The sequence below is a fragment of the Episyrphus balteatus genome, chromosome 2 (genome assembly GCF_945859705.1).
Source record: "Episyrphus balteatus chromosome 2, idEpiBalt1.1, whole genome shotgun sequence".
Lineage (NCBI taxonomy): Eukaryota > Metazoa > Arthropoda > Insecta > Diptera > Syrphidae > Episyrphus > Episyrphus balteatus.
The window spans coordinates 130,674,017-130,690,701 of NC_079135.1; the positions used below are offsets into that span (position 1 = coordinate 130,674,017).

Consider the following 16,685-nt stretch of genomic DNA (forward strand, 5'->3'; position numbering starts at 1 on the left):
TCAGTTTTCACGTTTTTAAACAAATTCTAAACAATTTCTGAAAAAATTAGTTTGGTAGCACAGATTTAAAACTGTTCAAAAAGTTAAGCCCAGAGAAATCTCCGGGCTAAACAACTAAGCCCACGGAGCTAAAGTGTTGTTGTATTTAACATGTAAATTGCTTAGCCCCGACTGCGTTTTTTTTGTCCAGTTAAGACCAGTTGTAATAAAAAACACACCTAATGTCGCTCCGGTGTCCGGTCTTCTATACACACACTTTATTTTAATATATCTGTGCGATCGTGTTCAAATAAAATCTATAAGCAACAAGTAACAATATGAATTAATTTATATTTTTGTTTGGACTAAAGGCCATAAAAAGCTATATTAAATCAATAATTTAACAAGTCCAATTTAATATACCCAAGTAACAATTTTACTTGCATAAGGTCCATTTTGTTCGATTCGACAAGCTATAGTTTGTATAGTGTTAAGAAAAAGCCTTGTAAATGTCAGTTAAAGAAGACCTTTATAAGACCTGTTTGAATCGTTGTAAAGAAGCCTTGTATTTTCAAGTGACAGAAGGCCTCTATAAGTCCTGTTCCAAGAGGTTCTTGTAAGTATGCAAAGTTTTTATCCTGCAGATATGCAATGTTTGTAACGCATTAGAAAAAAACATTGCATTTCAATGTGAGGTTTCAATTAGCTCCCAATATTCCACTCATCTTTAATATTCGAGCATGGTCTACTGGTAAGAGGTGCTGGCTTGGTATGCAGAGGTACGTGGGATCGATTCCTGGCCGGGCCATGTGATGAAAATAAAAAAATGTGTTCTTTTTCAATTAAAATAATATTCTCATCATTTCAGAACAACAGAAAAAGCAGTGGAATTTCCAAAAAAGGTTAAGAAACAAAATAGGAAAAAATTAAAATAAATAAAATAATATGTAGAAAATGCAAAACAGAAAAAAATCAAAAAATAAAAATAATTAAATAAAATTCAATAAATTCTTTTTTTTTATGCATAAATTCAACATTTTCTACACCTTCAACAACTTCTATAAGACCTTATTATAACATCACACGCAAGTAATCCGGTTTGTGTATTAGATAAACCCTCTGCAGGAAGACCTCCGTAAGGCCATTTTAAGCTGTTTGTCACAAGCTATTAGCTTGTGGATTACCTGTGAAGGAAAGTCCTATGCAATTTCGGTAAACTGCGCAAAATGATTTGTCCTGTCCTTTTTGTTATGAAAACCAAAAAATAGCTTGCATTGACCCTTATGAAAGCTAAATTGTTACTTGGGTAGTGCTTATTCTTCTACTTTACTGATTTCAGTAGTATATAGAATTTGTATTATAAAACCAATCTTCTTCTTCTTTATTCACTAGCCAGGCCACGGGCCTGATTAAAGTGATTAAAATCTTAGGGCCAATTTGTTAACAGTCGATTATCTTTTAATCAAGGATTATTCCATAGAAAAATCCTTGATTAAAAGATAATCGAGTGTGAACAAACCTGCCCTTAAGCTTACTGGATATAGTTCACATTAGGTTTTTTTTTTTTAATCTATTTAAGTTGAGCTGAATATAAACAAAATTTGCGTATTGACAAGGTGTCTCACGATAAGTCAACTGATCAGTCCAAGTGAGCTCCACCGGGACGAAACTCCGAATTTTTGTTTGGACTAAAGGACATAAAAAGCTATATTAAATCAATTTATACTGTCCGGAATATTTAGCGCCAGGGTACAAGGCCAATATAATACAATGATTATAATTTATAAGAAATAAAGCTGATTAATGGGTATGTATTTATAATCACCAAAGTTAATCCCTTTGACATTCTTGTCAAAAAATGTTAATTTTCACTGTAAACGCCCGAAATTAGTATTAGTAGTAGAAAAGTAGCATAACTTCAAAAATCTTTAAAAATTAAGGTATTTCTTTAAATTAACTGACAGAACAGGGTACTGCAGCACGAAAACGTTTCATTTACTATTTCGTTGAGTCATTTTTCTCTACTACACACCTAAACCGATTTGTTTAATTCGTGTTATTGTAATTTCTTTTGTATCCGTGAAATACAAAAATAATGTAACAAACACTTAAGGCTAGGCGCACACATGCGATTTTGATCGAGCGATTATTCAGTCGCAAATTAGATGACAACAATTTCAATGACTGTAGACACAATTTTCAAATTTTTAACCGCGGGAAGCATGTGTGCGCACAGCCATTGAAATCCTTGTGATCCATTTTTGCGATTGAATAATCGCGCGATTAAAATCGCATGTGTGCTCCTAGCCTTAGGGAGTAAAAAAAATAAGTTTAAATAATTTATTTTTATATAAAAACGCAGAAATTCAAACAAAAAACTATCTAATATTTATTTTTAGGCACTTTTCAAAAATCCAAAAATAAAACCCCGTTAATTTATGCAGGACAAATATTTTTTCTGGATTTCGTATTATTTTACACAAATTTGCTTATTTTCAAAAGAAGCCGAACTTTCAACATTAAAGCCTGGTACGCTGCTCGCGCTAAATTTTAGCCGAGATAAAATTCCCATACAAGTTATCGATAATTTGTATGGGATCCATTTTAGCTCAGATAAAATATTTCGATAATTTGTATGGGAGCTAAAATTTAGCGCGAACAGCGTACCAGGCTTAAGGCTAGGCGCACACATGCGATTTTGATCGCGCGATTATTCAGTCGCAAATTAGATGACAACAATTTCAATGACTGTAGACACAATTTTCAAATTTTTAATGGCGAGAAGCATGTGTGTTCACAGCCATTGAAATCCTTGTGATCCATTTTTGCGACTGAATAATCGCGCGACTAAAATCGCATGTGTGCGCCTAGCCTAACTGCCAAATAAAAACTATTTAAGGTATTTATTAGAAATATGGCGCATTATTTCGATAAATCAATTCTTAAAGATTATGTAAGAAGCTTTAAAAGAATAAAAATATGTTTTTTTACAGATTTTGGGCGATCTTTTTCGGTTTGTTGCCTGTGGTGCGTTCTTTTATTCGACAATGTTAACTATTGTTAACAATGGGCACGTTCAAACACCTATCGGATAGGCTATCTGGGATACCCGTATCTGGAATATCTTTTTGAACAAAGAGGTATCCAGATAGCTTGCCCAAGCAGCTACTAAAAAAATATGTAAATATTGAGAAGAGGAAACTTTTTCTTTTGAGCAAATTACATTTTTTTTATTGTTGTACTTGCACAATCGCTTTGACTTTATTTCTTGCAATTTTTTTTTATTTTGAATAATCGCCCGAAAAGTAATCAAAATAAAAAAAAGCCAAATGTATATCAGCTGATCACTTTGATACCTGAGGTATACCAGAAATTCTGGGATACCTTCAGATTATTTTTTGACAGAAAATGGTTCGTTTCCTTGCTAATTTTTAACATTGTTTACAACAACAAAAAGCTATCCGATAGCTTTATGTTAGCTCTTTGAACGTGCCCAATAGTTAACTTTCATCGTTCCTAAATGAGAAAAAAGTTACAAAATGTAACATCGTGACGTCACAACATCGTTCCTAAATCCAATGTTGAAGTGTCAAATAGTTACATTTTGTAACATTTTCCAACTCAGCTTCTGGACTTGAGTTTCAATGTTAATCTGTCAAACACAAATAAATGGGGAAGAGAGGGGATGATGTGAGAAAAGAATTTTTTGTTTGTTTTAATATTTGAAATTATTTAATGCATATTTTTCTTTCAATTTGCTAAGAATTAAATTTAATAGAATTATTTCAGTGTGAAATTAAATATTTCTTGTTTATTTATTCATATAATTGATCTTAAAAAAATTTGTTCTGACAGATCAACAAAATGTAACATTAGTCGTTCCTAAATAGAAGTTGAAATTTTCTAACAAAATCTAACGAAAACAACAACAACGATTTTTTTGACAACAACAACCAAAGTTAACTTTGTTTAATAAAAGAACAGACCACTGTGGTATACTATATGTTATAGAGGGTAAAGTTATCCGTATCAAACGCTACTTTCCCATACAAAAGAAGTACTTTTCCCTAAAACACCAATTGCCATCACTGTCCAAGCCTTTGTTTCATTCTTGCTTTTGCTTGCACAAAAAAAGGCTTTCCTCGCAACAAAATTCCATTCAACAAACTCATTCGTGTTTGAGACGGAGTCGTGTTCAGTTCATCATCATATCGTGAGTTGTAGTGTTCATTTCTCTATCCAAGTTTTTTTTTCTGCTGTTGTTCTTCATCAAATTCAGCTTATAACACTTTTTTTTGTTATTTTATATATTCCTTATTAAATACAAAAAGAGGGTGTAGTTTTTTAATAACCACCAACCAACAAATGAAATAAATATTAAGTAAAAGAAGTGCAGTACATTTTTTTCAAAGATCACAAGTTGAACGAAAATTTATTAGTTTTGTTCTGTTGTTTTAAAATTGAAAATTGGGATTTACCAGTGTACCACGGACAATAGGAACAACAATAAATCATCATCATCATCATCTTCCATTTCCACTAACCATCACCTCTTCCAGAATTTGTAATGTAAGTTGCAGAACTTTTTGATTAGTGTTTTAAGTTAACCGGCTTTTATTAATAATTTCATTTTCCTTCCTTCTCCTTAGTTTGTTTGTAAGTCATTCTTCTAAGTCTAAAGAGGCTATATATTATTTTAACTGTCTTGAAAATACCGACGAAGATACCGGTCAAAGACGAAGTTAGCAAAAGAAGTCAAGAGCAAAAGTAATTACCACGATTGCTGGCTTCTTCGGCCTGTGGTAAAGTCGAAGTGCCACAAAGTAATTAAAAAAAAATAAATTCTTATCTCCTCCAGCAACAAACCAACAAGAACTTGTTCACAACTAAAACACAGAAAAATAGTTATTTTTATTCTCATTCCTTCTTTTCATTTTTTTTTGTTCATATTTCTGCTCTTTGAGCAAACCATGAATCCAAAACCAAACCTAACTTTAAGGCGCAGCAAAATGGCAGGAAAAATCGAATAAGAATATGAGAAGACAAAAAAAAAAGGGCATAGACCCTTTTCCTTCCTTCTCCTTGTTTTGTGTGGTGTTTTGCTGCAAAGACTAGCAAAAAGCTAGAGAAAAGAGGTTCATTCTCTTCTTTATTCTTGCCTTGATTTTTCTGTTTGGAATTGGCTTTTCACATCTCTACTCAAAATAAAGGTCGTGTTTCTTCCTTCTAATTTGAGAGATGGGATCGTGTTTAGATTCTAAATTTAATTTTCAAAAAGGAGCGCCTATTAAGATATAACAAAAAAAAAAAAAGAAAACTCCCTCAAACTCTCTTTTTTAAGCGACTAGTATAGTCGATTTGAAGAACGACGAACCCATCCCTAAAAATATCCTGGATTTCACTTTCCCCTTTTATTTTGTGTATACCTTCACTCACTTCTGTGCTGGTGATGATGAGGCAGAGGAAGACTCAGTTCAGTGCTATTTTTACGGTGACCATCCGTCCTTTTTTTTTTTTTTTTTTTTTTTTTTGAGAGGACAGTCCTCTTTTTCGTTACTGTGCCCTTTTTAATCTATCTTCTATCTAATAACTTTAAACGAGCTAACCGCAAATGCGGATATTTTGACATCCGCATCTACAATAATCAATGCGGATGCGGATGCAAATAACTTGCGACAAAGAAAAGTTGGGCAGAGGCGCCGAATGATGCGTTCCTACCAATGGGAGTCACACGCGAGTAATGGTGATTCTTTTAAGAAAAACACAGAAAAAAATGCAAAATGTCTTAATTTTATAGACCGTTTTCACTAAATGAGATAATTTCGCAAAGTATATCATTTCGAATTTCAAATTGTATTCGAAATTTAAGGAATTTGGAATTCGGACTGACCTAATTTGCGAAATTATTAATTATTGAACTGAAAGGGTTAATAGAGATCTTTCTTGCCGGACAGAAAAAAAAAGAGCCAATGTGGAGGAAAACCCTCTTATACAAGTTTCTCAGAAACGGCCCAAACAATTTCGATGAAATTTTCAGGGTTGTTCTTCTAAGCGAGTAAAACATTTTGTAAAAACTTTTAGAAAAATCCGTCCACTGCTACGCCTACTTTTCTCATATTTAAGTTTTTTAGGTAACAACTGTAAAGATTTCGATAAAATTGTCAGGATTTGTTTCTGTAGGCGAATAAAATGTTTTAGAAGAGCTTTCAGAAATATACGCTCACTTGTCTCATATACATATAAGTTTTATTGGTAACTGCGTTAAAGATTTCGAAGAAATTTTGAGGGTTTGAATTCTAGGCGAATACAAAACTTTGGAAATTCTTTCTCGTATAGTAGTTTTTTTACGGCGGAAACGCGTTTAACGACTTCAATAAATTTTTATTTTCAATAAGGTCTTAGCGATTGAAAAATGGAAGTATTTTTAAAAATCACCCAATTTGTTTACATTTTGTTTTACAAAAAAATTAAAAGCCAGCTTATTTTAGACGATTAAAAAATCAGGGCTAAAATATGTAAGTACACGCTTTGCATGAACCTAAATTTGGTAAAAAAGTGAAAAATAATCAAAAGACCAAAAAACGAAAAAACACAATTTTTTATAAACAATGAATTGTATATTTATACTTTTTTTCACTTAGGTCCTATTTATTCACTCTCCATTATATTTAACTTCTCCATTAAAAATTAGAAATCTATAAAATTGCATAAAAATTTCAAAATTTCCCTTTTTAAATGGCGACCTTAATATAATGGAGTGTGAGAAAATTGGGCCTTAAAGTTATAACATTTAAAGACACTGAGCCAAGCTCGGTCACCCAGGTACTTTACTCAAAGAGGACAGTAAATTATCCTCTTTTTTCAAAATTGTCCTTATAATGTCTTTCTTTTCGCAAATATTTTCAATAATACTTGTAATTAAAGAAAGACATACAAAAACTTAAAGAAAAGTGGCTTCTGCTTTTTTCCAAAAATCCAATAGCGCCAAATTGCATCTCTTTGCAAGCATTTCACATTGACAACATTTCGTGCGGTTTTTTGTAATTCGCACGTTGAAAACTCATGTTAGTTTCAGCAATCTTAGACTAGGAGAACAATTTATGACTCTCGGTAACGATCGCTGTTCGCTGTGGACTGCATTGAAACTTACCTTCACAACTATCGTTCGAATCACTAGTCTAAAAACGCACCAAACTGTATCTCGTAGAGAATTGATCGATAATTTTATAGAAATTCAATAATAATGTCATATGAAGCTGGTTATCAGTCAGAAATTGAGGAAGTCGCACAAAAAATAAGTTCTGATGCCGTAAACTGCCTAGCATACATAAGGGCTTGTCAAAACTGAATATATTTAATATTTGATAAAAGTCATGCCTGATTTACAATATTGCGAGACGACGAGACGGAAGCGTTGCGTTTTTTCTGAACGTTTTCGATTTAAAAAATCGATTTTAAAATCGTATGGAAAGTCACAATACTGCGATTTTTTAAGGCAATTACCTTATCACCTAGGCTAACTCGAATTTAGAAATTATGGAAACTTTTATCCATTTAAGCTGTCTAAAATATTTTAATATTAAAATTTCATTTTCGAGATCGTCGTCTCGTGCGTCCTTTTTCAAAATTTTCGGAATTTCAACGGAACGAGAATCGGAATATTGTGTATTGTTTCATATATTTTCATTGTTTGGAAATTTTTTAAAATCGTCAAGGAAAATCTCGTCTCGTCGTCTCGCAATATTGTAAATCGGGCATGAGTTTTTATCAGCCTTCTACAATTTCTTCTACATTTTTCAGTGTTTTTCCTTTTATAAAATATGTATGTCTTAAAAATGGTCACCGTAGCTATAGGGTATGTATTTTATTTTCAACACGTTGCGCACATATGTGCTCCTGCTGGCTGGTTTTTTTGTTGTTGTATTTTCGCTCTGGCTCTGACTGCTGAACCTGCAAAGGAACAAACACCGGCAGGCAGTCAGTTCGTTGTACAGAACAGAAACATGAACGAAAAAAAAAAAATTAAAGAAAGGAGGGTTGCAAATTGCGTCCGCACCCCCGCTTTGTTGATGAAGGAACGAACAAAAGCAATGTATTATTCCTTCGTTTCATGTTTGTGTCGTTGTGTCGTGTGGTGATGAATCCTCTGCTGATTCTGGTTCTCTCAATGTTCCATCTTCCATTTTCTTTTATCAATGGTTGGTATCTGAATTCTGAATCAGCAGGAACAGAAACACAGAGATCCACCCAATTCCGCAAAATTGTGATTGTGTCCCTTGTTCCTTGTCCATGTGCTGAAAGCTGAATTAATTCAGATTCAGTTTTAGTAGAGTTTATCAGGTTCTCTTGTTTTTGTTGTTGTGAGCTAGCGATGTTTTTCTAATGGAAGAATAGGCAAATGCATGAGTGGAAATATTGTGCTTTGTGCATATTTTGGTACAGAACAGAAAAGGACGAATGTACTAATTATAAATCGATATGGCTCTTGTGAGAGTATGCGTTGAGTGACTTTCCTGATGTGAAAGGTGGGTAGTCGGACGGAAGTGGAACGAATTGATACCATGAAATTGGGCGGAAGGCTGTTGGGAAGGTGATTCAGGATTTAATGTACATAGTACATAGATAGAATTTTAAATTGGTTCCCATCTCAAAAACTATCACCCATAGTTACGGGAACTGCGTTGCGTTTTTTATAAATGGTTTCGTTTATTGCAAACGAAAGGTCCTTTTTTTTAAATGATGATAACCATTTTAATGGAAACTGAATGTTTGTAGATATCTATCTACTTTAAGGTTTTTGTTTGAATTCAAATATTTGACTGTAAGGACTAAATATCTAATTAGAATATTTTAGGGTGTGAATTATAAGAAAAAGAATGTCTCTTAGGTTGGTATATTAAGTAGGTAATTTCGGTTGTTATGTACATTGTACAGACATTTTTTTTACATAGTTAATCGAAACTAAAATAACATATGACGATGTAGCATCAGAATTTAAGTTTAAAAGTTATACTTTTACTTGGAACTTACAAAAGGACCTCGCACGCTCCAATTTTTTGCACAGAGATTGCTTTTGAATCTTGAACAAAAGTCTCATAAGTCACAACAAAATTGTTTAACCAGATTTGAGTTATGGGTCAATAAAAGTGTACCCCTTGGTACATTTACTTTGGTATACCTACCTTTACTCATGTTAATGATAATTGTTAATACTAACGTTATACTTGGCCGAGATCTTTATTTTTAGAAAAAAATGTTATTTGGTGTTTTGCAAAGAATGACAACAAATTTGGTTTAGAAACTTTAGAATATATCCGACAGGTCTGCCAATATTCGAATATCTTCCCATCGTCTAAAATAGGCTTTTGCAAAGAAAATGTCATTAAAACCTTTATTTTTTTAACATCTGTGGGCTTTGATAAACTTCATCTCATATTTTTCAAAGTCATGATGCTAATATTTTTGCTGCATTTCATGTAGGTTTACAATATTATTATGTATTATTAGGTGGTTATATCTATTTGCAGTTTTAAAGAAACAGAACTTTTGTCTTCATTATTTTGAATGTCCCTAGTACATTTCTACACAGATGTTTCTAAAACCAATGACGGAGTGGGTGGCGGGGTTTACTCAGATAGACTTAATGTTAGTCTCTCCTTCCGCCTCCATAATCACTGCAGCGTGTTCCAAGCGGAAATAATGGCGATTAAAGAAGTATTGACTTGGCTCAAAGAAAACGTGATATCTACATCGGATATCCGCATCTTCTCTGATAGCCAGGCCGCCCTTAAATCGTTAGCTTCGGTTTCCACAAACTCCGTAACTGCCCGCGACTGTCGATCATCTCTCATGGAGATGTCAGAACAGTTTAACATTCACCTATTTTGGGTGCCGGGTCACAGAGATATTCTGGGAAACTGTGAAGCAGACGAACTCGCCAGAAATGGAACTCTAATACCAATTTTACCCAATAAGGCAAATATTGGTATACCAATCGGAATCGCAACGTGCAAACTCATGCTGAAGCAACGACCAAGCAGATCTGGCCTAGGCTATATCCAAAACGTTCAAAATTTATTGTCTCTAAGCAGATTGCATATCAGCTCTGTAATAGGTGTCTTAACAGGACACTGTCTCATAGGTAGACACGCCATAAGACTTGGCGTAATCTCTAACGATTTCTGTAGAAGTTGCCTTGATGAGGAAGAAGAAGAAACAATCCAACATCTTCTCTGCTCATGTCCTGCTCTTTCCAGTAGACGTAAAAAATACTTGGAAAAATATTTCTTAGAAGATACTAGTGAACTAATCAATACTGACATCTTCAACCTTCACCGCTTCATTAAAAGCTCCAACTGGTTTAATTAGTGAGGAATTTCCTTACAAAATCATGGTACCACAACGGACCAATAAATGGTCTAAGTGTGTCAGTTGATTTCCTGACAGCCATTTTTACCTAACCTAACCTAGTACATTTAAAAATTGGGTCCGAAAATTATAGTTTTGGAGAAAATATAGTATTTGTAAAAACGTCTTAAGCTAGTTGATATGGTTCCGAAAGCTTTAAACGCTTTTTTCTCGAAACGGCTTTTTCAAAGTCGGCGAGTAAAATTTCACTTTAGATTTTTTACTTTTTTTAGAAACTGATCGAAGAAATAAGATTTCTGACAATTACAACGTTTTTTTTAAGCCACTTTAAAGTGTAAATTTTCTAAAAAAATCGTTTTTTTTTTCTTCGGAAAGACGCTTTTTGTCAAAAATCAAAATTTTGACTATTCCTTCAATCATTACATGAAAGTATTCATCTATTCTTAAAATGAATCTTATGGTTATGATAGATATCTTCACCACCGCAAGACACCTTTATGTGGAGATACCCGTTTTTTTGCACGGTAGGCAACAATAATTCACAAAAAAACCTGTTTTTTCGGACCTACAAGTAATCGTAGATATACATAGCACCTTAATAGAATATGTCATTCCGCATGAAAAGACTCTTAACTATCTGCATCTCTAATGGAAACCATCTATTTTTGAGTGTCAAGCAAATTAAACTGGCTTTTAGTACATTTTTCCATTTTGTTATCTAGCAATTCAATATCAAAAGGAATAAGGAGCCATTTGTTGAACTTTTGGTATACAAAACACTCGTTTTCTGTAATCGAAAAACTTTTGAAGCAAAAGTTTATATCTTTCGTTTTGGGCTAGGTTTTATGCCTAGAAGTAACTTCAAGTATTTTTTTCTTATTCCATATTCCCATAGCATATAACGTCTTTTCTGTGATATCACTTAGGATAGCAATCACATCTTTTTCATCGACAGCTATAACAGAAAAAATGACAATACATCTCTTTGATGCACCATAAATGGGTTGAAAAGTTGTCCATTGCACAAGATTCTCATATTAAGGTAGTACCCACTGCAATAAATTGATGATGAATGACTTGATGAATTAATCGGTTTATCTGAAGGATACCCATCTATGTATTGGTAAGTCGGGATTACCGGACAAAATGTATCTATCAAATAAAACTCCCTTAAAAGATGGAACTAATTTCAAGTTCAAGTTCAATACATAACAATTTAAGGCTAAGAATTCTAAGGTTTTCAGAATAAACATGATTCAATGCATAACAATTTAAGACTAAGAATTGCAAGGTCTTCACAATTACACACATGATTTAACGCATAACAATTTAAGGATAAGAATTTCAAGGTCTTTAGAATTACTTATAATTGTCTTGCCCTTGTAGGTGAGTAATTAAACAATAGATGGTTGGTCTTCCTTATTTGCCATATGTATATCATAAAAAGAATGTCGTCAAACATCTGTAAGATGCTCAGTTATGCGCGTCGTCGTACTCTATAAGTCCAGTTTTTTTTTTACTACTGAGTAGGTACTCATTTTTTGATTTTATTTGTAAAACAAAAACAATAAAAATTCTTGTGTAATTTGTTTTTGTTTTGCTTTTAAAATAACAAATGAGTTACAACTGAGTTGTAAAAAAAATACGGCTTTTTCAAAGGAATATTGCTCAATAATTAAAAGATTTAACAATTTTGTAGTAAAAAAGTTTCTTATTTTGTTTACCTACTTTTATCGATTTTGCTGTGTAATCGTAGTTGTAGGATGAAAACAAAAATATTTGTATTATCTGTTGCATTATGTGGAGATATGGGTCGGAACGTGGTTTTTCTGGGGGCTATTTCTTATCAGCTGATTAGTATGGTTGGTCATGTATTGCAATCACCAGCAAATACAATTAGCTTTTTTTCGCTTCCGCCCAAAAAAATGGAAATGTAAATATTCTAAAGTTTGGGAGTTTGTTTCTAGAATTTACAAAATCTTGATATCACGAGCCATGCAACGGATTCAGCTTTTGTAACCATAGCAGTAACTCATCCCTACTTGGCTAAGTGGCCATGAATGGTACCCAAATGGATACCACTGGTAACAAAGGTAAGCTTAATCCTCAAGTCTTGAATAATGCCTGAGCCAACGAATGTTCTATGATAATAATTATTAAAGTCCATGCACATAATATTAAATTCCATTTGTTTTGCACCACACAAATACTCAGTCATTGTCGTGTTGTAAAAATAACTAGCAATTTTTGTTCGTAAAATAGTAAAAAAGTTTAGAGGCTTCATCAAATTTGAGGATTTTTAACAATACGAAATATCCTAAAAAATGCCATTCAGAAAAAGGATAAATAAAAATGGTCCAATGTGCCTACCTTGTGGAACTCCGGGTAAGACATCAATTTGGTTGGATATACAAATACATACTTCTCTTAAAGATAAAAAACAGTGTTCGTGCATTTAAGCCAGTCAAGAATCCACTCAGCAAAACCGTCTTTTGCCAATTACACATTAAAGAGTGGCATAATCAATGAAGAAAACATCAGTTTGGAGACTATTTTGAAGATTGATGTTTACTACTTACGTTGCCATATTTTTGTATAAAACCTTGGATGATATGCATAAAAAATAGTAAATGCTTTTACTTGAAAAATTGTAAAGTATTTACTTTTTTTAACCAAATTTTGTGCATATCAAACCTAGTTTATACTTATTTTTTGTTTTCCTATTGCTAGTATTTACGAACTGAGAGAGTTCCAATCCGTTGATAACTACAACTAAACGATTAAGGGTCAGTTTGTTCGCAGTCGATTATCTTTTAATCAAGGATTATTCCATAGAAAAATCCTTGATTAAAAGATAATCGAGTGTGAACAAACAAGCCCTAAACTTATTAATTTACAATCTCTGGAAAAATTTAGAGAAGTGTATACTTTCCGTGGCGTGAAGGGTAATATAATTAAATTTAATTTAAAAAATTGATTCCGCAAGCAACGCTTCCTCGTCATACAGAAACCTTCCAACAGTCAACACGATGACTATTGGAACAGGATGGAATTTCAGCAACGAATGCAGAATCAAGTGTTTTTCTATAAGTCCTGCTAAATGGCTTAGATAATCGAATTTTCACCAAAGTACCTATTTTCTTGAACTTCTAGTAATTTTATGAGTTTCCATAAATGTTGTTCAATAGAGATATGACATTAAGTGGTAACCGATCGTTTTCGTTTTTCTACGAAATCTCTGATGTTCTCCACTTAGGATAATTAGCAGTACCTAATGAAGTATGTTAAAGATAATCACGGAAAAATCTTTTCAGAACGAATTTTGAGGTCCTATCCGGTTTACCAGGGTATGATATCTGGTGTTCCTTTCATTTCAACATTTGTGTGTACATAGAGTTTCTTGCTAGCTAACTGACACCTTTCATAAAAATTCAACATCAATTCTCATCTGTTTAAAAATACTTGTCACTTAGTTTGCGACACCAAAATTTAACGACCCTTTCCATTTACTCCAACGAACATTCATAGCCAATCTATGATCAAAATGAAAATTATCATAAATAAACCTATAACCATACAAAATTTAACACGTTTTGCAGGTGTTTTTTGATGGCGGGTACTCGCAGTAATTCTCTCTTCACTCAAAAGGAAAGCGTTATTTTTTTTTTGAAACTCCTGCAGTGCTAGCGTTTCCATGCAAAGAAACATTATAAATTTCAGATCCCATGTAGAAGAAATGCAAAAAAAATCGTTTCTTTTTTAAACCTCACATGGCACTCTGTTTATTTATATTCCCTTAAATGGGAACGCTGGCTGTGATCATGATCACAATTCATTCATTTGCATATTTTTAGACTCTAATTTTGTATTGTAGAGTGGCGCATAATCCGAAGTGAATGTTGTTGTATAAATACACAAACACAACACATTTATGTATGCATCTCAATACCCACATCCGATGACGATAAGTTTCTGTTGAGCTTGGCTTTGCCTGATGCCTGGTGTGGATGAATGAGTCATTTATTGGCAGATCCAAGGAAAACCTACATATCGCCTCGAAGGGTCATTGTGCATTTGTGACTTCATTTTTCGTATATTGCCTCCTCTCTCTACTCTACTACCATGCGCGGCCATACGTCCAATACGGGCACACAATCCCCCAAAAATGTCGTTAAAAAAACACTCGAATAGGTACGCCGCGAGTATTAAGTATTGTAATATCAGCAGAACCCAAAAAACGCGAAAGGAAAACATGAATCATTCAAGTCATGTTGCTGACGCTGAGTACTCGTTTTATTTTTGCTGTTCCCTGAAGCCAGGAATATGCGATGGGAATTCGAAAAACAAAATTGTATACAGAAAAACGAATAAGAAAATCGAAAGAGAAGGGAAAACAACAATGATAATTTATATTCTTGCTTTGTTGAAGCAGTCAAAGTCGAAATAAAGAAGTAATGATGGGTGCTTCTTCGATAAACATAATAGTGAAGGAGGGTGGTGGTGTCGGAAGGAAAGACACTACTCTAGAGGGCATAAAAACACGAAGATTCTGCCTTTCGGCGATAAAAAACGTTGACTTTATTGTTTCTTTGGGTTGTGATTTTTTTGATATTATTCTTGCTTGGCTGTGATTCGCTGTTTTTTTTTTATCTTTTACAAAAAAAAATCTAATAAATAAAAATCAAAACATTGTTAATAAAGAGGAAATTAGCTAATTAGTCGCAACATGCCTCTTTCTTTTTTTTTTTTTTTATATTTTGTTTTTCAACTTCGACTTTGACTTCTGCTTGGTTTTCTTCTTCTGTTTATCTAATCAATTATGTTTTTTTTTTTGGTTCTTATTTTTGAGAAATAATGTTTCTTAAAAATTTTTGTCGAAATTTGCTGATTGCATGTGTGGTAACAAATTACGATGCTTCTTAGGAAGACCAACAAATTTACTTATCATAGCATGTATGTACATTAGTTAGAATTTTTTTTTTGCAGTTTCCTTTGAAATAAAAATAAAACTGATATGAAAGAATGAACTAAATATGTATAACGAAAAGAATCTAAATAATGTACATGAATGTACTGAACGTAAGAACATTGAATGAGATATGTCACAACAGTGAAAACATCATTTACTTGCTTTTCGTTTGCAGAATATTTTTTTCGAAATGAATAAAATCATTTTTGCATCTTGTCGACTGCAATTCTTTAAGTTTATTAAACAAAAACACTTCGCAAATATAGGAGATAGTGAACCTTCACGTCCCCAAGAGTTTGTTTAACTTTAATAGTTAAATACAAACAAAACACTTTAGAACTTCTTAAATAAGATGGTTTTGAGATATATTTTGGGATAATTTTAAAAGAAGTGGAAGTAAAAAGAATTTTTCATACGATTATTAACATGTATATTCGTAACGTCAGTAGTTAATGCGGTGAAAGTTGAGATCAAAAAGTGACACTGATGTGTAACTTATACGTTTGGTGTATATTGAAGAAGCACAAGAAAGTCGATGTTACAAGTTGATGGAGGAAAACAATATTTGAGCAGAATAAGCTGTAAGCGATCAACATTAACTGTAGGGTTAAATCTAATAGGCCTTGGCCTTGCACGAAGTTGAGTTCGAAGGAATCAACGTTTAACGTCATCAAAGCGACCTGAATGCAGATCAAACAAAAGAAGTTTTCCAAAAAAATAATCCAAGTCCGGTTGTGAAGGGTGAACATTGGAAATATTGGGTCATATGCAATAAAAATGAGCTTAAGGTCTTATATCACTTTTTAGTACATTTTCTTGAAATCTATCTCATTTTCTTGAAAAGTGAGATAGAGCTTTAGCTCATTTTTATTGCATACGACCCATTGTCTGTTATTTTGAAATCTTCTTAGCTTGCGTTAAAATACGTATTAGTCTATCTGATTTTCCGTTTAAGAGTTTTTATTGAAAAAAATCGTTATTTCCCACATTTTTTTTTAATCGAAATACTACTCCTAATCAAAATATACAGGGTGTCCCAAAAGTAATGGATCAAACGAAATATGCTGATAGGCCAACTTTAGGGCTCTCAGAATTTGGTAACTTGTTCTTCCCAAATCCTTACGGTTTTCGAGTTAGGTTTTTCGGTTCGGTTTTTGTGAGTTAGCAGGTTTTCTTCAGTTAGTGATGCAATAAAATATTGGATTTAGCAGGTTTTCTACAAAAATAAAAAAAATGTTATTGTTCATGAATATTGTTTATCAATAGATTTCAATGATTTTCTTGTAAATACAGGGTGATTCAGGAGGTATGTGCTATTCGTATGTCCTATAGACAGAACGGGCAATTTTCTAAAAAAATTGACTTAAAT

The 16,685-nt window shown here is 33.0% G+C and overlaps 1 protein-coding gene across 1 annotated transcript in view; it reads left to right on the forward strand.

Annotated features, from left to right (window-relative positions):
* Positions 1-4,133: 4,133 nt before the first annotated feature.
* LOC129908695 (protein singed) overlaps positions 4,134-16,685 on the forward strand; it is a 39,346-nt gene continuing 26,794 nt past the window's right edge. The window contains exon 1 of the mRNA XM_055985392.1: positions 4,134-4,548. The gene's annotated coding sequence lies outside the window, so the exon portion shown is untranslated. The remainder of the gene's footprint in view (positions 4,549-16,685) is intronic.